The following is a 20,729-nucleotide window of genomic DNA, read 5'->3' as shown; positions in this document are numbered from 1 at the left end:
GGAGCAGAGAGCAGGTATTTAATTAAGACAGAATAGCCAGAATTTTCTAACAAGCTGGATTTGCTGTCTGTGAGTGTAAAAGAAAGAGAGAGAAAGGACATGGTTCCAAAATCTGGGCCTGGACAATGGGAGGGATGTCCTCTCCGGATGGGAAAGGGGATGGGAAAAGGTGGGGCTGAGCAGGTGGAAAGGGGCTGGTATCAGCTCAGTTCTTCAATGTCATGGTTAAGGGGTGTGTTACATATTGCCACAGAAGTGCCTAATAGGTAGAGGAATCTGTTTTCTTTTTCTTTTTAACATTTAAAAAATATAATTAAACATATTAATTGTATTATGTGAATGATTTGGGAATTTTGTTTCATGCCAAGTTATATGTTATATATAGCCAAATGGAGCATATATCAAAAAGGGGAGAAATGAGGGCTTTCACATAAACTGACTGTCCGTAACGTAGGTAAAATTTCAATAAAACCAGTCTTCAGGGCAAAAACCTCATCTCGGTGTTACATAAAAATAAATGAAAAACGACTATGTTGATGTACCATTATTTCATGTTACATAATAGCCCCAAACTAACAGTGTTTAACTATGAGGCTTGTAGAAATACTATTCGCTTTATTCACATAAATACAGAAGTGCAGAAATGTTCTAAGGTAGAATTAGCATCTTAGTGGAAATAATACATATTTGAGCATTTTACATGATATATATGTACTGATTCAAAATTTGGAAAAGTAATTTCATAGTAGAACATATGTATGAATGTGAAAGCAAGATGAATGAAAGGAAAAGAATGTGATGTGAGTCTCAGGGATAAAGGCTCAGATGGAAAGGGGAAATCAGGGAATTTTGGAGAAATTGAGAAATTGATGGCATGCCAATTTCCAAGGCTGGGTTGTTTCCACCAAAGGAATAGCAGAGAGAGAGAGGAGAGGCCCAGGAACCCACCCTGGGGAACACCCACAGTATATGTTTGGAAAAAACAGGAGACATTGGCAAAGGACCAGCCAGCAGGCCAAAAGCAGAAACAGACACAGAGATGGGCTGGAGGTTGAGTGAAGCAGGAACACGGGGTAGGAGGGATGGAAGAGCTGGGTCAAATGCTGCCGAGGGGCCAAGCATGATGAGGAGTCAAAATTGACCACTATATTTAGCAACATGGGGTCACTGATGGCCTTGACAGGGCAGTTTCCATAGAGCGAGGGATCAGGCGAAAATCCAGAATGGGTGTAAAAGGGGATGGCTCAAGAGAAGATGCAGACAGTGAGTTTAAACAACTCCTTAAAGATTTGCTGCAAAGACACAGGGTGGCAATTGGTGGGGGTGAATTAGGGTCAAGGAGTGCTGTTGGTTTAAGAGGATGGACGTTTATATACTGATGGTGCCAACTAGCAGGAGAACAAAATAGATGAGGCAGTGAAAGAGAGGATGGTTTTGGGAGTGACAACCCAGAGAAGATGGGAGGGATGGGGCCTCGGGGACTTTTGGAGGAACTGGCTTTCGATGCCACTTTTAATAAGCGGTGGGGCACCGAGAGTGAGGTCACAGACATCAGAAGGCGAGCGGATGTGCTGGGAGTTGCTTGTGAAATTTCTCTTCTGTTGGCTTGTTTGCTTGTTCAAAGTAGAAAACTAACCTTACCAGCTGAGGAACAAGGAGGAAGAAAGAGTTACTGGAGCCATGAGCAGAAGATAAGAAAGAGCCTTCCAGGGAGAATGGGACAGTAAAAAGGGCAGGGGGAGGCGGGGGAGTGCGCTCCCAGAAAGTTACATTTTCTCTTTGACGTCCCCAAATGTGTGACGTGTTATTACCCTTCCTGCTGTCTACAAAATAAAAATTAATTATGGTTCAGAGGAAATGCTATTTCATTCTAAGAGGCTGCCTGTTTCTCAGGAATGGTCATCTTAAACTGCAAATATTACAAACAATGTTGAAAAGATGAACCTGTGTACCTAAAATCCCCTATTTTCTATTAATCTGTTTACTACTTAGTTCCCCTATCAATAACACATAACAAATACTGCCATGATGGAGGTACACCGATGCTTAAAAGGAAATGAGATCTGTATCCTTTTGCTAAATTCCATGGCTTCCTTAATATGCAGTTCCACTTGGAATTTAGGAATGTCTGGTATAAGAAGTGAGAAACAGTTTGAGAAAATCCCGACTCAGAATTATACATCACAACCACATCTCACAAGTATATAGAGCCGTAAAAAGTTTAAAAGCAAAACTCCGTAACTACTCTTAAAGACCTTTGCAAACCTGGGCCTGCCAAGATGTTTCCAAACTGGAAAGGAACTCCAATCTCTTGCCTGGTACCGGACCAGAGGCTGGCCAGCCTTTTCTGTAAAAGCGAGAGAGTAAATATTTTCAGTTTTGCAGATCATTTTGTTGTAACCATGCAGGTAGGCAATAAGAAAGCTAAGAGCACTGGGAGATAGGAAACAAACGGGCATGCCCACACTCTCCCTTCCACTCAGGGCAGCTTCTCTGTGGTGGGGAGCTTTGCCACAATCACTTGCTTCTTTTTTCCATTGGTTTCTTTGTTTCCACCTTACTGCTCGAGCTCAGAATTTCAGGTGGGCCTGGTCCTTCAGCATCCATGCAGAGAAGGCTGAGCGGGGTTGGGAACCCCACCTGATGGAGAAGAGAGATTACTGGGAGGGACATTGTGGAGGCCACCATGACACGAGACAATCACACCTTCCGGGGTGAAAGGGAACGAAGACAAGGGAAGGACACAGTAGTGGGACCCCTAGGTCGCCTGCCAGGCTTGTTCTCCCTCCACGGCAACCATGGGGGCCTGGGGGGTGTTGGGCTTCAGCTACGGTGATTAGGATGAAGGGACTCAATATAAAGGACCCTCCAACTCCTCACTAGGTTCCAAACGCAGCCCCTCTAATTCCACCCTCTGAGTTTCTGGAACTCTGCTGGAAGAATACATGAGCAGGCCAGAACCAGAGCCCAAGCCAAACATGACAGGGGCTCGTGGGGCTGTAACCCCATGCTCAGTGGTCGGGGACTCCTTGCAAATCTGCAGAAATCCCTGTTCCACCTCATTCCTGGGAGAAACCCCAGATCTCCTCCTGCTCTGTCTGTTCTTCTCTTGAGGCTATTGTCCTGGAGGGATGCTGAGTCCTTGAACCTGGTCCTCCAAACGTACATAAGCAGCCTGTTCAATAAAACAAATTATGCACTTTTTCACATTTGCCAGTTTTTTGATTCCAGAAAGGCTGTGGGACTCATTCTCACAGTCTCCTGTGCCCCCACCACATGGTGGCCCTCTGCTCATGTAAACACGATTTCCCACAACTGCACCCTGCCTCCCAGCTTGTCAGAGGGGAGTGTCCCACAAAGACACAGGTGTTTGTGAGGATCCTGTCCCCCAGCAGAAAGCCTGCTCCTGGAGCCACGGACAGGGATCTGGCCTCCTAAGCCGCTCAGCTCTAATTCAAAGCCTAAAGTGGAGGCCCCGAACATTGCTGAATGACTTTCTGAATCACCTGGACTGGAGGGGACTGATTTTCTTTCCAGGAATGGAGGTAGCGCAGCCTCCATTTTCAGGGCTGACCTTGACGATGGATCTAGTTCCCCCGACTGCACCGCAGGAAGGAGTGGTCCTTCCATCCCACAGGTTGGAGACCCAACCCAAGGGAGTACTGAAGCAGTGCATTGCTGCCAGGTCCAGCATCCCTGCAGAGTGGCCTCTGCCCTTGAATGACCCCCTTCCCAGGGCCTTTCTTGCCCGGACACCACCACACCCCAGGCTGTGCCAGAGCTCTGGGGCTCTGCGTGTCCAGGGCACACAGGTGGCACCTGAGCCAGGTGTCCCCTGGGCCTCAAGGGAGAGAGGTCTGCTTCTGCATCAGGGGAAGGTGACCCCACAAGGCTGGCAGGACACTCTCAATATGGACCTCCAGGAGCCCTGGGAGCAGTTTCCCTGCAGGTGTTAAGAGCCATCATCAGGAGGGCAGGCCCCTCTTTGTGCAGACCATCCAGCAGTGCTGGGCCCACGTGCTGACCTCAGAAATCTACATGCCCCCAGGATACCCCAGGCAACCTCACAACTTCGTCACTTGGTGACCTGGGTACCACGAGCTCCTTGGCCATCCCATGAGGGTGGTCCTTGCAGGCATGGTCTCCAGGTTCTCCCGTTGAGAAATCCCCCTGGGTTTCTGTGGTCACAGAGCAGACACCAGAAGATTCTAGTCCTGCAGTGACCCCCACAGCAGTCAGCTCCCCTGTGCATGTCCAGGGACAAATGACAGCAATTTATTGCCAGGTACCGTGATGAACAAGGGGGTGGGATTCCATACTAAGTTCAGGATCCTGGTAACTCACTCTGCACCCCAAAAAGCTTCCATGAGAAATGTGTGTATTGGGATGTCTGTGCCCCTAGAAGAGCTGTTCCTGAGGGTTCCTGGGACCCTCCAGCCCCTCTCAAGGTTCTCAGATCCTGGGTCTAAATTTCTATCTGCCTCTTTTGGTGTACGGCCACCTGTGTCTCGTGGTCATGGGTCACTTTATTGCATGACTTGGCATGTTCTTAGTGCTCGTCCTCCACCCCTGCACTAGACTCCCAAGATGTTCCCACTGACCCTTGGCTCCCTGGGTGGCTCAGGGGGCCCTAAGTCTGCACCCTTCACTCTCCTCCTCTACCCCCACCTCTGGGGCCACCCCTAGGTGGACTTGGAGGTGTTTGTAAATGAGTCTTACACAAGGACATGTCTGGAAAAAGCAGGACCCCACCCCCGGAAAACTCACCTGCTCCCTTCTCAGAAGAGGACCCCACAGCCCCACATTGCCTCCCAGGGGTCTACTCAGGACACAGTCCCCCAGTTCTGGGCAAGGTGTCTCCCTGGAATCCTTGCTTCCAGGAAGAGTCTCTCTGTCCTTCTTCAGAGTTTAGAGGTGTTCCCATGTCCCTGACCACCAAGATGCCCAGCACAGTCCCTTCAGTGACCTGGAGAGACAAGTAACTTATGTGGCCACAGGTCTCACAGGACACACCTGCTGGGACCCCAGGCTAAAGGGCTGTCCTTCTGCATTCTCAGGTGTGGCTCCCGTGGTAACTTTTTGCAGGGGGCCCAAACGGGGAGCGTGGCCCAAAGCAGTTCATGGGGCTCTCTGGGCAGGGAAGACTTGGGCCAGGTGGCCTTGCCTGGTTTCTCTGCTGGGCCACTCTGAAAACCCCCGCTCCTCTGGCTGTGGCTGGAGGCCCCTCAAACCTCAGGGCGGGGCTCTTTCTCTCAGCCTCCACTGACTCCAAAGCCACGCTGGTGCTGGCGAGGGGAAAGAGCTTTCTTGCCTTCTTTTGGCCAAGTTGCCACAGGTGGATGCTGCGGGGAGCTGGAGAGAGAGGTAGCACTTGCTCAGATGTGAGTGGTTAAGCAATTTGACACCCTGTCAACTAGCCTTAAACATTGGAATGAGGTCTTTCCCGGTAAAGCTGGAAGTTACTTTCAGTAACTTGTCTAAAGATTTCTTTTTTTTTTCCACTTAAAGACTCATAAAACCTCTCCCAGGTCATTCCTGGTATGGACCATTATCCAGGGATCAATCAGGAAATGCAGGAGGAGAGGGGTGGGGGTGGGGGAGAGGGGAGGTTAGATCAGAGCCCACGGAGAGGAGATGCCCCTCCCAGGAGCCTCACACTGGGCAGTGGCTTCTGGCATCCAGCTCTCCTGTTCTCAGGCCCATTCCATCTGCGGGGTTTTCCAAAAACATAATGGTGGAAGGGCCATGGAGGACACCTAGAACTTCCAGAATAGACAGGGGGAGCAGAGTTACCATGCTGGCCCTGGGTTTGGAGACAGACCTGCAGTGGAGACCACAGGCTTCTGAGAAGCCAGTTTCGAAATAAAGGCAGTATGCACTGGAATACCCGGCTCGAGAGAGTGCTTCATCATAGACATGTAATTTACATAGTTCTCACCACTAAATTCTGTGTTCCCAACACGCTACATGAATGACGGCTTCAACACACATTCATTTCTGAGATGTGAAAAAGTGTAGAGCCGCTCTTTCATCCTGCATAATGGGCATGGCTACACTTAAGAACACTTACCAAGATTTCTCAGCAAGAGCCAATTTCGAAATAAAGGCAGTTTGTGCAGGAAAACCCTGTTGGAGTGAGGGCTTCCCCATACACATGTAAGTTATAGAGTTCCCCTCACCATGAAACGCTGTTCCCAACATGCTACATGCATGAAGGCTTCGACACACATTCAGTTCTAAGCTGTTAGCATGTGGAGAGCCGCTCTTTCATTCAGCACAAAAGGCATGGTTACACCCAGGAAGATTTACCCAGATTTCTCAGCTGCTTCCTTCAGCCAGATTCAAAATAAAGGCAGTTTGTGCTGGGAAAGCCTGTTGGAGCGTGTTCAGAGCTGTTTCGGGCTCTGTCCCAGCTGGAGGGTGCAAAGCCCAACCTCCAGAAAGAGGGACCAGGACCCCACCCGCCAGGTGGTGTTGCCTTTGTAGGGGAACAGTGATCTTTGGGTAAGATATATTGCGGCTCTCTCTAAAAACTGCTTTGACTTAAGTTTGCATCCTAGTCACCAGTTCCAGGACAACAGAAAAGGCATACCCTACATCCCTTTGCACTCAACTCTTCCCAAAAGAGCAAATATTTGTCCATGAAAATACCAGCTGCTCTTCTAAGGCCCACTAAATACCCAGCAGTGTGGGCGGTGCACTCTTGATCAGGGACAGGTGGAGAGGGAACAGCGGTCCTCCAGCAGGCTTGGCCTGGTGTGGCAGCTGCGCTGTGGGTGCGTGGTGGGGAGGGAATGCAGGGAATCCTGTTTGAGGGGCCTCTGTGCACGCCTGCATTATAGTCTGAGGTTTCATACAAAGGCTCCAGGCATCCTAACTGGTCAGATACAGCCCCCACCCTTGGGCTGGAACCACCAGGAGATAAGTACCTGTAACAGGGACGGTGCCTGGTGTGGGGAGAGGTCATGGGACCCTCCGGGGGCAGGGGCGGTGGTGCTGGGGAAGGCAGGGGATGCAGTGAAGGGTGGAGGGAGCAGGGTCCTTTGCTTGGGGGTGCGAGTTCTTTGGGAGACCACAGGGAATGGCACACATCATCCCCACCCTATACCCCAAATTCCTAGCCCCGCCAACACAGGGGCTGCTCTGCACCCTCTCAACGTGGCTCTCCTGTAAGACCGCACCCAACCAGGCATCTGGCACCCTGCCCTACCTCCCCTCTTGGGACAGATCCCGTCTTCTTGGAAACTGCCTAGCAGCGCGTATTCAAGGCCGGCAGCCGGCCTGGCGGATCTGCACTTCAGGTGCCCTACCTGGCCAGCCGTGCCTGCCTGGGCTCAGTCCTCTATCTTGCCCACCGGTAGCCTGGGTCCACTTCCGGTGCAAGCGGAGGCCGCGGAGCCCAGGCTGAGCCCCGCACAAGGACAGGTGAGGGTGCCCCCACCCCGCCGCCCCGCCGCCCCGCCGCACCGCCGCCCCGCCCACTGTTGGCAGCATTGCCCCAGCCTCCGGCCGGTGCCACCTGCAGCTGAGGACCTCCGCGCGGCCCCGCCCGCCCCGGCCCCACCCAGCTGCCCCATAAGCCTCCCCCCACCCCCGTCCTGGCCGCGCCCTTGCTCCCATTGGCTCCGAAAGTTCTGCTCTCGCACGTCTAGCCTCGGGAGGACGCAGACGCAAGCGCTAGGGGAGGGCCCCGCGGCGTTGCCATGGATAAAGACGCCGCGCTCCTCGCGGGCTGGCGTGCGCTTCTGGGGCAGGCAGCGGGCTCCGGAAGTGTGCAGCTGCCCGGGACCTTGGCGGTGTTTGCTGCTGGGGATGGCGGCTTGCTTGGCCGGGCCACTAGTTCTGGCCGCGTCAGTCGGCGGCCGACATCCTTTCTGGGGCGGCGTCTCACAGACGGTAAACGTACGGCAGCGCCGTTGGCGGGGCCAGTGGACATGGACCGGGGTGGGATCCGGGTTGGTGTGGCGGCCGGGGAGGGCTGTGGTGCCGGGGAGCGGGTTGGGGCGGGGGGTCAGGGCTGGGGCACAGCCTCCGGCTTTCCTCCCCCTCGGGCTCTGGGGCTTGGACCGCGACTCCGGGTAGCCCTGCGTGGCCGCGGCCTCCCAGAACCCCTGGGAAGGGCAGGTGGAGGACCCGTCTTTTATGAAGCGGGGCCTTACCCGCGTTTTGAAGAGCCCCAGAATCAGATGTTGGAATAGGGTGGTTTATCAGCCTTGTATATCAGCAGGGAAATTTCAGTTCCATCCAGATGTTGGCTCCTTCGCTAAAACTCAGGAATAAGACAAGGGTCAGTGTCAATTAGCAGTTATCTAGGGCTTGACTCAAAATAGACTGTGCGGGGTGTAGAGATGGTAGATGGGCCCTCCCTTTCAAGGTTGGTAGTCTTCTGGGATTAGAGGCCTCAGTTGAGGATTACATCCTCATCTGCAGTAATGGAGGTTGTGGGAAACATTAACACAGAGAAGGGAGGGGTGTTGCTGCGGTAACTCATTAAAGAAGCCAGGACACTTGCCTGGCTCTTGTGTAGGAGAGTCTCGCCTAGGGTAGGGCAGCAGTTATCAAAGTGAGTCCGAGGCCCCTGAGTTGCAAGACTATTTTCGTAGGAACGCCGGGAAGTCACCTGCCTTTTGCACACTCTTGCACTCCCGAGTTTCCTGTGGGGTTTTCCAGGGAAAACCTAGTCTGTGATATCACAAAACAGGTAATGTAGAGGCAGATAGAATTAAGCTCTCACCAGTCCAAAAGAGATTCTCAGAAATTAAAATCACTGCTATTCCTCTCATTAATGATTTTTGTTTAGAAAAATATACTTATTTTTTGCTTAAGAGTATTAATGGTATCATGTAGTAGGTTGTTATTATTTTTAAGTGAACTCATAAGCATTTTTTAAAGTTCTTATTTAACTTCTAACACAGGAACTATTGATAGATTTAACCCACATAAACAGCAGCCTTTTGAAGTCCTCAATATTTAAGAGTGTACAGGGGTCTTTAGGCCAAGAAGTTTGAGATTCCCTGGAGAACGGGTGCTCAGGTACTAGTCAGGTGCTTAGCGTTGATAGACAGATGCCAAGATGTCTTCTGCATGTGCTCCCGGACTCGAAATAATTGGCCACACAGAGATCGGTGGGCAGTGCCTCCACTATACAAACCAGAAGCTGCTGAACGTGTCTTGAGTCTAGGCCATGTGCTGTGCAGAGATTCCCATTGTATCTGTTCTATCTAAGCCGGGATTCCTGTGCAGAGACCTGGCTCTGAAGACCCGCTCTCCTTTGCTCCCTGCCAGGTACCTTCTGTGTTATGTCAACCCTCCGGAGGGCTTCAGCCTCCGTAGGGGCGTCTGTATCCACATCGCCTTCCTCCTGAAGACCCTGCTGAAAATGGAAGAGTCGGTGCTGGTGATACCCCCTTGGGGCCGCCTCTACCATTAGCAGAGCCTGGACATCCACCAGGTCCGGATTCCCTGGTCTGACTTTTTTGATCTCTCAAGTCTCAACAGAAACATCCCTGACAATGAGTACGAACAGTTCATTGCAGGTGAGATGGTGATCGTTTAACTGGGGCCAGACGGTTTTTGTTCTGGTTCCGATGTGAACATCGGGCCGTCTTGCTTCGGGTTTGTCAGTCTGCTTAGGGGCCGTGCTCATGTTTCCTGCACTGCAGGTGAATTTGGTCTTTCCACAGTTTTTCTCAGGAAATATATCTGAAGTGTATGAGCTCTGTGTTCCCTCCCCTCTGAAAACCCTGGCCTTCTGGTGAGATGGAGCGGTGACAAGGAGGCCACTGCCACAGAGGCCTTGTCCCAGCAGGACTCGCTCCCTGGGCAGTAAGGGCCATTCTTACCTGAAGGAAAACACGATGTATGTGTACCATGGGCCACGTGCTGGAGAAGGTATGTAACCTCTCATTCAGTATAATTTGGTCCTGCTCAAGCTTCCCATTTTACTTTTTGTAGGAGGTAAGATTTGAAGATTTTCTTTGAATACAGCTATTTAGAGCTTATCTTTTTTTTTAATTGAAATGTGGTTGATTTACAATGTTTAGTTAGTTTCAGATATACAGCTGTTTTGTTAGTTTCAGGTATACAGCATAGTGATTCAGTTGTACATATACATAGTCTATTCTTTTTCAGGTTCTTTTCCATTATAGGTTGCAAGATACTGAACATTTTCCCCTGTGTTCTACAGTGAATCCTTGCTGTTTGTCTGTTTTACATATAGTAGTTTGTAATTGTTAATCCCAAACTCCTAAGTTTGTTTCCTAAGTCTGTGAGTCTGTTTCTGTTTTGTAAATAAGTTTATTTGTATCTTTTTTAAAAATTCCACATATAAGTGGTATCATATGTTACTTGTCTTTCTCTGTCTGAGTTATTTCACTTTAGTGTGATAATCTCCAAGTCCATCCATGTTGCTGTAAATGGCATTATTTCCTTCTTTGTTACAACTGTGTAATATTCTTTTATATCTAAATACTACATCTTTATCCAGTCATTTGTCAGTGGGCGTTTAGGTTGCTTCTATGTCTTGGTCATTGAAAACAATGCTGCTGTGAACATTGGGGTGCAGGTATATTTTGAAATTAAGGTTCCCTCTGGATATATGCCCAGGAGTGGGATTGCTGGATCAAATGATGTCTTTTTTTAGTCTTTTGTGGTATCTCCATATTGTTTTCCACATTGGCTTCACCAAACTACATTCCCAGCAATAATGTAGGAGGGTTCCCTTTTCTCCAAGCCTCTCCAGCATCTATGGTGAGTGGATGTTTGAATGGTGGCCATTCTGAGTAGTGTGAGATGATAACTTATTGTAGTTTTGATTTGCATTTCTAAGATAATTAGCGATATTGTGCCTTTTTTTCATATGCCTATTGGCCATTTGTATATCTTCATTGGAGAATTGCTTGTTTAGTTGTTCTGCCCATTTTTGGATTGGGTTGTTTATTTTTTTTTCTTATTAAGTTGTATGAACTATTTTTATAGTCTACAAGTTAAGCCATGTTCAGTCTCATCTTTTGCAAATATTTTCTCACATTCCATAGGTTGTCTTTTCATTTTGCTTATGGTTTCTATTGCTTTGAAATAGCTGATAGGTGTAACTAGGTCCCATTTGTTTATTTTGGCTTTTATTTTCTGTTGCTTGGGTGGATTGCCCTAGGAAAACACTGCTGAGATATATGTCAAATAATGTTTTGCCTATGTTTTCTTCTGAGAGTTTTTTAGCGTCTTGTCTAATGTTTAAGTCTTTAGGCCATTTAGAGTTTGTTTCTTTTTTGGTTTTTTTTTTTTTCAACTCTATTATATGCTTTCGATTTGTGGTTACCCTATTTTTCAAGTATATCAACCCATTATCATATCTATTTCCTTTAGACTGATAATCACGTAGGCTCCAACACATCCTAAGAATAATGAGAAAAAGGAAAAAGAAAGAGAAAAAAATCTATCTTTTCTTGCTACCATCTCCCTTTCCCACCTTTTTGTATTTTGATATACTTTTTCTTTTTTACATCTTCATGTTTATTGTCTTGTAACTCGTTATTTCATTTCCAATGATGGTTTTCCCATTTCTATAGCATCCTGCTTCCTTTCTGTTTAGAGTAGAACCTTTTAATGTCTCTGTTTGGTTCCATAATGCTGAATTATCTCCCTAACCCCCTCCACCCTGAGCCTCTGAATACTCAGTACAGGGAAGCCAAACCATCCTAGCCTTCATCAGTCTTGGGATGCAATCTTCAGAGTGGGAAAGAAGAATCATTGAAAAATAATATTCTGTTTGTTGCTTTCTACCCTTGCCCAGAGAGTGAGAATCACCTCTGAAGGCGGAGGAAGAAAGATGGGGGCATGGGGCACAAAGTCTTTTCTCCTTTTGCTACTGAAAAAATGATTTCTTTTGTAATTAGTGATGATGCCCTTTAAATTGGTAAGATCGAGATTCCACAGCTTCAGCGCCTGTGAATAACCAGCTGGGAGAAAGCTCTCCAGGGCCCCTGCAGTGGGAAAGGCAGCCCCTCTGAGCACCTGTTGTTCTGTATTCTTCCGGCCTCCACACAGTTTCGCTAGGCACTGTGCAGGACGATGCAGTTCCCCAAGGTGGAGGACTGGGAGACCCCTGCTTGGTGGCAAGCCACAGGAGCCCACACTTGAAGGACAAAATGAAGAGTAGTGGGGCGGGCATAGGAACAGAGGATGGTTGAGACCCAGGATAGTTTCCTGGAGGCCAGCAGGTGAGACTGGCGGGGCAGATGGGGCCCTGGTGCATGGGCAGTCCTTGAGGGATCTGAAGCAAAGATATGAACCAAGATACTGGATTCGTGTGGGGGTAAATCGCCCCCTGGAGGCCACGTGGCAGTGCAGCGAGCCCAGGAGGAGAGGGCATTTCCCCAAAGTTGGGTTGACAGATCACAACCAACTCACTGGGAACCGAGAGGTACAGAGATATTGTTAACTTTTTGTCCCTCTTCCTGGAAAAAAAATTGCTTCCTGTTGAATAGCCTGTGTAGTTAGTGAGAATTAAAGACATGAAGTAACATTTCCTCAAAAGTCATCCATTGTGCAGTTGTTAATAATGGCCAAATGCAAACTTGAATAGATTAAATCAAGCAGTCATCATCGTATTTTAAAATCTTTTAAAATAAAAAATCTTGCTGTCTTTGTTCTTCATTTCAGGGTTCACTTGGTGATAATAGTAACAAAAGCAACAGCAAACCTTTAAAGAATTCTGTCCTGCTGTTCAAGGAACTCTGTGTTCATGACAAACAAATGAGGTGGCACTTTACAGGAAGGACAGTCATTAATCACACAGCTAGTAAATGGCAGGGATGGGACTTGAACCCAAGCTGTCTGACCCCAGAGCCCCCTCTCAGGCCCTTCAGTGCAGCTCATCACTTGGTATGCCCAACAGAGGCCAGCATTAAAGAGCAGCATGACCTTGGCTGCTTGGCCTCTGTTTCTTCATCTGTAGAATGGGGGTGTGGGCAGTGAACTCTGTGAGCTCAGTGGTCACTTCCTCCAGCTCTGCTATTCTACTGCTTTGAGTTAATTTAAGAAGTATCCGAGCCCCTGAATGGCCCACCCATAGGCTGGCGCTTTGCTAGGCCGTGGGTTACGGAGAAAAATAAGATCAGCCTGCTTCTCCAAGGAGCCTGTGTCCCTCCACGGCAAACGGCTTTGAGGCCCAGGCTCCCTCGCTGGCAGTCGGGGACTGGGCAGGAATGTCTGATAGAAGATGGAGGCAGAGCCCCTCCGGGAACAGTGGTGGCCACAGAGCTATCAGGAGCGGGAGCATCTGTCCAGGCTGCTGAGAGGGGGGCCCTCATGAGGCCAGTAGCCCCCCCAAACTAAGCCCTCAGGACAAAGATCCAGCCATTCCTGCAGTGTCACAACAGAGCCAGTCCATCCTCATCACTGTGCCCCTGTGCTCCTTTGTCCTGGGGCCTCTCTTCCCCCTACACCCAGAAGACTCATCTCTCTCTCTTCTCTGAGTGTCCCCTCACTTCACCCATGGTCCCTGCTTCCTAGGCCACCATCTCTGGAGTTGACGATTTGCCCCCTCACACTCTCCGTTTGATCAGGAGCCTGGGTTGACCTCCTTGTGCTCACTTTCCCCCATGAGGTGATTTCTCCTCCTCTCTTGGGAACACCTGGAAAACCCAGTCCATTCCTAGCAGTGCCTGCCACCCTGGCCTCCCTGCTCATCTGCCTCAGTCAGGAGCAGCTGGACCACCAACTCTGTATTGCCTCACCGCCTACCATCAAGACGTCAATGTTGATTCTCCCTCCACCACCCAGTATGGTCATTGTAGGGTCTTCTTCTCCGTCAGCCTGAGCCAGACACCTCCCATTCACCCTACCCCCGGGCTCATACCCGGGCGTGTCTCCACCCCAGGTCCAGCCTCTCTCCTTTATGTGCCCAACTCTAGCCATCCAGCTGCTTCTCCACCAGCCTCGTTGGCCCTCCTTCACCCTCACTGGGGCATCATGCACTGACTCCTCTGCTTTCCTACCTGTCCACGTTCCTCTTACTTCCACTTCCCCACCTTCCAGCTCTGCATCCACAGTCAGCACTCTCTTTATGACAAACAAAACTCCCTTGACCCTTGATCTTTTCATTTCCTCACCAGGATGACTTCCATCTCGGTTCACCCAGCTCTATTTGTTCTGAGCCTGCAGGCAGCAGGCTCTCCCAGCACAGATTTCTAAGACTACAAATCAATGCCCAGCATGTTGCCACTGCCAGGCAATCCTCCAGGATTTCTCTAGTGAGCACATTTCCCCACTTGCCACACAGTGGTGTCAACATTCTATGCTCTCTGCACACCTCTAAGCTTCCCTCTGTCTCTTCCCTGACTCCCAGCAGATGGCCTTGCCTCCTGCTTCAGAGAGAATGACATGTTACTTGAAGGGAACTCGCTCACCTGCAGCAAATCTGCTCACCTCACCTTTTATCTGTCCCTCTCCCACCTGGACTCTAGCTGTAGTTGTTCTTAATTTAGTGAGTTTAGTTGACATATATATACACAGTTAAAAGCTTAGCACACTATAGGCTACCTTCTTGGGCTTACTTTTTCAATTTAACATAGGGTGTATGATGCATCCACTTCGTTGCATGTACCTGCAGTTCATTTGTTTTAACTGATCTTAAATGTTGTGTGTGTGACAGTAACACAAGGCAAGTGTAAGCCAGGATTCAGGATGCTGGTTACTTCCTGTGAGAAGAGGCCTAGGGCAGGATAGGACACAGTATGTCACTGTCAATAGTCCTGTTCTGGTGCTGGGTGACAGGTTCACAACTGTTTCTTATAATATTAATTTTAATACATAAATACTTCTGACAGGCACCTAAGGTGAGAATGTGTCATGAGCCAAGATATACAATGGATAATATTACATCATTATTGTTATGTAATCTTGTTATAAAATATAATATTCATAATCCTACATTGTTATGTGTTATATATTATATAGATGCATGAATTATATATTATGTATATAAATAACTACATATGTATTATATACTATCTGATAATAAATAAACAGAACATAACATGCTAGTATATCTACTATTATGTATTATTTAATAAATAATATACTATATCCTGTTATATGACATGGCACCTAATCTTTAATCAAATAAAAATATGTCACTATATGTAATGGTAATTAATAAAATTAAATGAAAATGCCCGCAGCTTTTAACGCCAACACCGCTCCAGCTGTCACTGTCTATCTTCTTCCCTTTCATGGTCGAGGTCCTCACGGTGCTATCTGTTCCCCTTTTCATCTCGTTATCCTGAACCTTCCTCCCCCTCCCATCCCATGCTGCCTTCTTCCCCGTGGTCCCTCTAGTCACCAGCGGCCTCTGGGGCACTGATTTCAGGGCAGTGTCTCAGGCCCAAGCTCACCCGCCTGTCCTCCACCTCTGCCACTGCTGGTGGGGACAGGGCGGGGGGCAGAGTGCACCTGTTGTCCTGGAAGAGAATACAGCACAGACTCCGTGACCAGCAGGAGGTGTGGCCGGAACCTGCAGGACTGGGGGGAGAGCCAGACTGTCTGCATCCAGACCGGGGGCACTTGGAGTGTGAAGAAGCCCAGTCCTCACTGCCCCTGAAGTGAGGAAAACACCCTCAGGTGAGTTAAAGTGCTTATGACCTAGGTCTGTTGGCTGCAAAGGACAAAGGGGTCCCTAAGGGGAGGTTAGTTGATGTTCCAGGCCCCACAAAGGCCCTAAGGGCTGGCGGGGAAGCAGGCTGGACGCTCCACTGGACCCAGTGTCCCCTCGGGGGTGGGGCCTTCCGGAACAAGCAGAAAGCCCTCAGTCTCTTGGGGAACGCGGCAGTGTGGGAGCATCCCTGCAGTGAGTCAAGTGACGTCAGGGCCTGTGGGATCCGTTTTTATGGCCACATTGAGCCACAGCAGAAGCCACAGCAGGAGTGGATTCCTGTCTCTCCAGCTGACATCCTCGTGTCTGAGTGCCAGGCTTCAGACCCGATCCCCTGGGGTGCTAGGACAGTTATACACAGAGGCGGCTCGGGGAGGCCTCAAGAGGGCTGTACTGGCCTTGCTGTCGACATGATTACACAAAGATCAAACAATCCATCGATGGGAAGAAAATAAGAACCATGGTCACATCTGGACCGCAAGCTTAGATGTGGTATATGGGTGATATTTATCGACAATCTGGCGAGGATCTGGTCAAAGCTAGAGGCCAAGGCAGCAAACCGGTAGTGACACTAAGGAACATCGTGGTGCAGAGGCTGGATTGGGGGTCTGAAGGCTCCTCCCAGGAGGAGCCTCAGTGTTTGGGAGGTGGCTAATGTGCCTGCTTCATGTCACTAGCAAGTGATGCCACCTGCGGAAAATCAGCTATAATCCTGAGCCGGGTGAGCCCTGGGTGATGTGATAAAGGCTCCTACAAGAGGAGGCGCCAGACGGATAGTGAACCAACCAACAGGCTGATGAGTTTCTGGCCTGTGTTTATCGTGCTTTCGCAGCCAAGAATGAGGAGAGAGTTGAATGGTTCACCATGAAGATTTTAACAACTTAAGAGAGTTCCGTGTCTCACTGCATTTCAGTGTCACCCGGAGGAATTCAAGAGGTGTTTAGACCCAGAAGGGACTAACAGCCTCTTGGTTCCTCATCAACCTGACAAACCCACCAGCCCTCTATGGCCAGACCTTGGCAAGTGCCTTCCCTTGTTCTAACAAATCCCTTTCCACTCACGCCTGTGGTATGCTTTTATTTTTGTTTAATTAATGGGAATGAAGATACCTTACAGCCTCTTCAGATCTTTCCTTAGGCCTTCTGCTCTTAGACCCCGGCAAGGGGGCCCGCTGCCCTGGGTCCTGCACTGCAGAGGGTCCCTCTGGCCCTGACACTTCCTCTGGCCACGCCCTCCATGGGGTGGAGTCAGCAGGGCCAAGGGGGCAGGGTCATTGGCTCCATCCCATGCTCTAGAAGCCCAGGACCCCAGATGCCCTGTCTCAGCAGCCCCTGACCCATTCCTAGTGCCTGCACCGGCTCTCCCGGAAGCTCAGATTCCCAGGACTCACAGAGAGGCCAAAGGGCAGCTGTATGTATGGAGGGTATGAGCAGATCCCGAATGTGAGTTTTGAGTGTCCCCCTGTGAACATCCAAGGCCACTTGTGGCAAGGGATGGACCCAGCATTGGGAAGAAAAGGATCAGGCTAGTGGTCAGAGACTGGGAATCAGCTCTCCCCACACGCTCACTTTCTTTGCCGGACTCCCCTGTGTCTTGGAATTCTAAATTTGAACCTGGTCTTCCCCCTTATAATGAACGTATATTTGTAAAGGCAGGACTTTAGAACCTACTGCACTTAACATGTTTACATGTACAGGATGTGAGCTCCCAGGTATGCTCTGGCCTGCACTTCCAAAGGTCCAGAGCAGTTATGTTGGCTCTACTGAGACTGTAATTGGTAAAGACCATCTCCAGAGAGGAGAGCTCCTGCTTCACGCTCCAAAGTCAGGACCTTCTGAGTGGATAAAACAATGGACACTGTGACCCTCAATTGTAAATTGATTTAGAATAACGCCAAAGTGTGTAAGACGTGTGTGTGTGCACGCGCGCACCTGGGGACGTGTGTTGTACATGACTGTGTGTTTGTGTGTGCTCACGTGCACCTGGGGATGTATGTGGTTCTGTATGTTATGTGTGTGTGTGCGCCTGAGGATGTGTGTGGTTGTGCGTATGTTATGGGTGTGTGGGTGGTACATGACTCCATGTGTGTGTGCCCGTGGGGATGTATGTGGACTAGAGCCAGTGTGTCTGCACGTGTGTTTGTGTGTACGTGCATGCATTACTTTTAATAGTAGAAGCTGTCCTTTAGAAATACGATGTAGTAAAAATTGTATGATGTCCTTTGCTGTATAAATCAAAATTAAAATTATCTTCAATCACCAGAAATTTAGTCCCCCTCAGATTCTGTTTTTTTTCCATATTGATTATGTCTTCATTTTACTGATGAGGAAACTGTAGCTTAGAGATGTTGACTGACTCAACCAAGGGCATGGAGCTCGCGCGCCCAGGGCCAGGACCCAGTCCAAGCCGCACTGCTCCAGAGGCCTGGAGCCCTGCTCATGATCATGCGTGGCCTCTTGGCGGGGGAACAGATTCTGATGGGCTGTGGCCAGTGTGCAGGCTGCCCGTGCCGGGGACTCGGGAAGCCGGGTGGAGAGTACCAGACAGCAGACAAGAGTGAAGGGCTGCTCAGAAGTCAGATAGTTTCCTAGGTCTTGGATGAGGAAGGAGGCTCACTGCTCATCCTTGATCCCTTTGCTGGTGGCCAAAAGGGACCAAGGCCCACGAGAGCACTTCTGGGAGCTGCCTGCCAACACCTGGAAAAGGACTGCTCAGGACTGGCTCTGCAGTAGGAGCAGAGGAAGGAAATGTCGCCTCCTGGTGGACATCCTTTGTGATGGCAGTAGGAGGCCTAGGAGCCTTGGTATTGAGGTGGCAAGGCAAGGTCCTAGTGGATGATCGTTTCCACGTGTCTTAAAAATCATTGCTTCATATATTTTATCCATTTTGTGGTTTATTTTAGGGTGGTAAATATGGTCAGTGTTACTCCATATTACCTAGATTAATTAATTTTTTTATTGTTAATTTTCTCTTCAGTGATTTGGAAGCTATATTGCCTCTTAAAGAAAATTCTCTCTAAATCTTTATAAATCATCTCTAAGTTCATAAATTTTTATGCAGTTGGACCAGTATTCCTATAAGAGTCTCAAAAATGAAATAATCTATTAGATCCTGTTCCTCAATAATGATAAATTTAGCATATTTTACCTCTCTGTTGTTCTAAATTGTGTGTGTGTGTGTTTGTGTGCTCCAGTTACTACTTTTTAGACAGTTGCTTTAAGTTTGTTACATTAACAAAGAAAATATAGGTATATACATCTTGGATTTCATTGCTCACTACCACTATTTAATCCCATGTCTTTCCCACTTTTGAGTTATTTACTTATTGGGATTTCCCAATCAACTGGACACATGATTGACTAATTGTTTTTGAGTGGTGGACTTGGAACACTTACATATCTATATGCAGATTTATGTTCTCCTCGTCAACAATTCTCAGAGTGTTGTTGATGGCCCAAGCCTTGTTTTAAATTAAGGCATTGTTTTTCATCACCAAAAAAAAAATTATTAATTTAAGGTGTTGTCTTTTTATGGCTGGCTAGTCTTTTATGGTGAATGGATATTAATAGAGATTTCCTTAACCTTCCTCCTTCTTTTTGCCATAACTCGAATTCATTGAGAAACATGTTTTTACCATTTCTCAGATGGGCTTCAACTTTGACTTCTGCTTTAAACCATCACCCCACTCTTTTTCTCCATGCTTATTCCTGAAAAAGTGAGCTCTCTATTGGTTTATAGGTGGTTCCCGTCAAAGATTTGTGACTCCCTGTCCAAAGTTCCAAAGGAAGAGAAAAGGAAAGATTCCTGTTTCTGGTGGTTACATTTTGTCAGGTTAGAGATCTAGTTATCCATGTGGCTGCAGTGGAATCTGCAATATCTTGGCTCAGAGTTTCGTTTTTCTGGCTTACTAGGGGAACCGCATTAGCTGGGGTCACGTCGCTGTGGCCGTTGTCAGGATCCTGGGACTGAGGCAGCCCCTTTGCCTCCTTGTTATTTTGATCTTGCAAACTGGGTCCCAGTTATGTGAACCCTGCACCTGGTGGCCAGGATCGCCCCACACGTGACGTGTACCCAGTTCCTTGGCGTCCCTCACTGCTGTCAGCTAGTTCCAGTAAGAGTACGTGATGGCTTCCACTACTGTCCTTCCTCCATCCTCTCCAGGCAGGCCCTCCTTTCCCACTAGTTGGCCCTAAACCTTCTCTCCTGCTCTACATACGCTGACGGAATTCCTCAGGGTTTCCAGCAGGTAGATGGGTCTCTTCTATGTTTGGACCCCTTCAGTGCTTGCAGTGAAAATATAGGATGTGGGAAGGAGGAGCTTGGGGATTCTCCATATCTAGGGCCTCCCTATCCAGCAGATTCAACTAACGGTGGATTGAAAATATTGTTGAAAAAACAGAAAGTTTCAAAAAGCAACACTTGAATTTGCCATACACTGGCAACTACTTACATAACATTCATGTTGTATTAGATACCATGAGTAATCTAGAGATAACTTAAAGTACACAGGAGGACACAGTGAAAGAGAAAGTGACAACAAATATATGTGTATACACATGTATAACTGAAAACTTGTGCTGTATGCTGGAATTTGATACAACTTTGCAAAATGACTATAACTCAATAAAAAAAGTTTGTATATATATATAAAAGTAGATGGGGGGATGTACATGAGTCCCATGCAAGTCCTATGTCATTTTATACAAGAGGCGTCAGCATCCATGGATGTTGACTTCAGGGTGAGTCCTGGAACCAGTGCCCCATGGTTACCAAGGGATTACTGGAAGTCCAGGCTCCTTATCCCAGCCTGCCATGTCCCCACATGGTCTGACTCCTACCTGTACCACACTTCCCTTGTCACTCTCCTCCAGCCCTGGCAGACTGCCCTCTGATTCTTGAACAGGCCACACTCACTGCACTTCATGTCTGGCCCTTAGAAATACCCATTACTTTCTGAGCATGGCTCTGCTTTCACAAGATGGGCTGCATTGTCACTAGAGAAGTCAGTGTGGAGTTTCCTTTAAAAACTGAAAATGGACTTAACTCATGATCCAGCCTTCCCATTCCCGGGCATATG

The 20,729-nt window shown here is 48.5% G+C and overlaps 2 long non-coding RNA genes across 2 annotated transcripts; one reads left to right on the top strand and one right to left on the bottom strand.

Moving 5' to 3' along the window:
• Positions 1-1,395: 1,395 nt before the first annotated feature.
• Positions 1,396-5,910, bottom strand: LOC140693347 (uncharacterized). The gene is made up of 7 exons (XR_012069100.1): positions 5,657-5,910; positions 5,232-5,352; positions 4,768-4,966; positions 3,059-3,175; positions 2,466-2,640; positions 2,266-2,347; positions 1,396-1,644 (listed from the first exon to the last, which is right to left on the bottom strand). It is a non-coding gene; the product is annotated as an uncharacterized lncRNA (long non-coding RNA).
• Positions 5,911-9,285: 3,375 nt separating this feature from the next.
• LOC140693354 (uncharacterized) lies at positions 9,286-12,779 on the top strand. The gene is made up of 3 exons (XR_012069111.1): positions 9,286-9,536; positions 9,684-9,891; positions 12,661-12,779. It is a non-coding gene; the product is annotated as an uncharacterized lncRNA (long non-coding RNA).
• Positions 12,780-20,729: the final 7,950 nt, after the last annotated feature.

Source organism: Vicugna pacos, unplaced genomic scaffold (assembly GCF_048564905.1).
Source record: "Vicugna pacos unplaced genomic scaffold, VicPac4 scaffold_19, whole genome shotgun sequence".
Taxonomy (NCBI): Eukaryota; Metazoa; Chordata; class Mammalia; order Artiodactyla; family Camelidae; genus Vicugna; species Vicugna pacos.
This window is presented reverse-complemented; position numbering and strand designations above follow the sequence as displayed.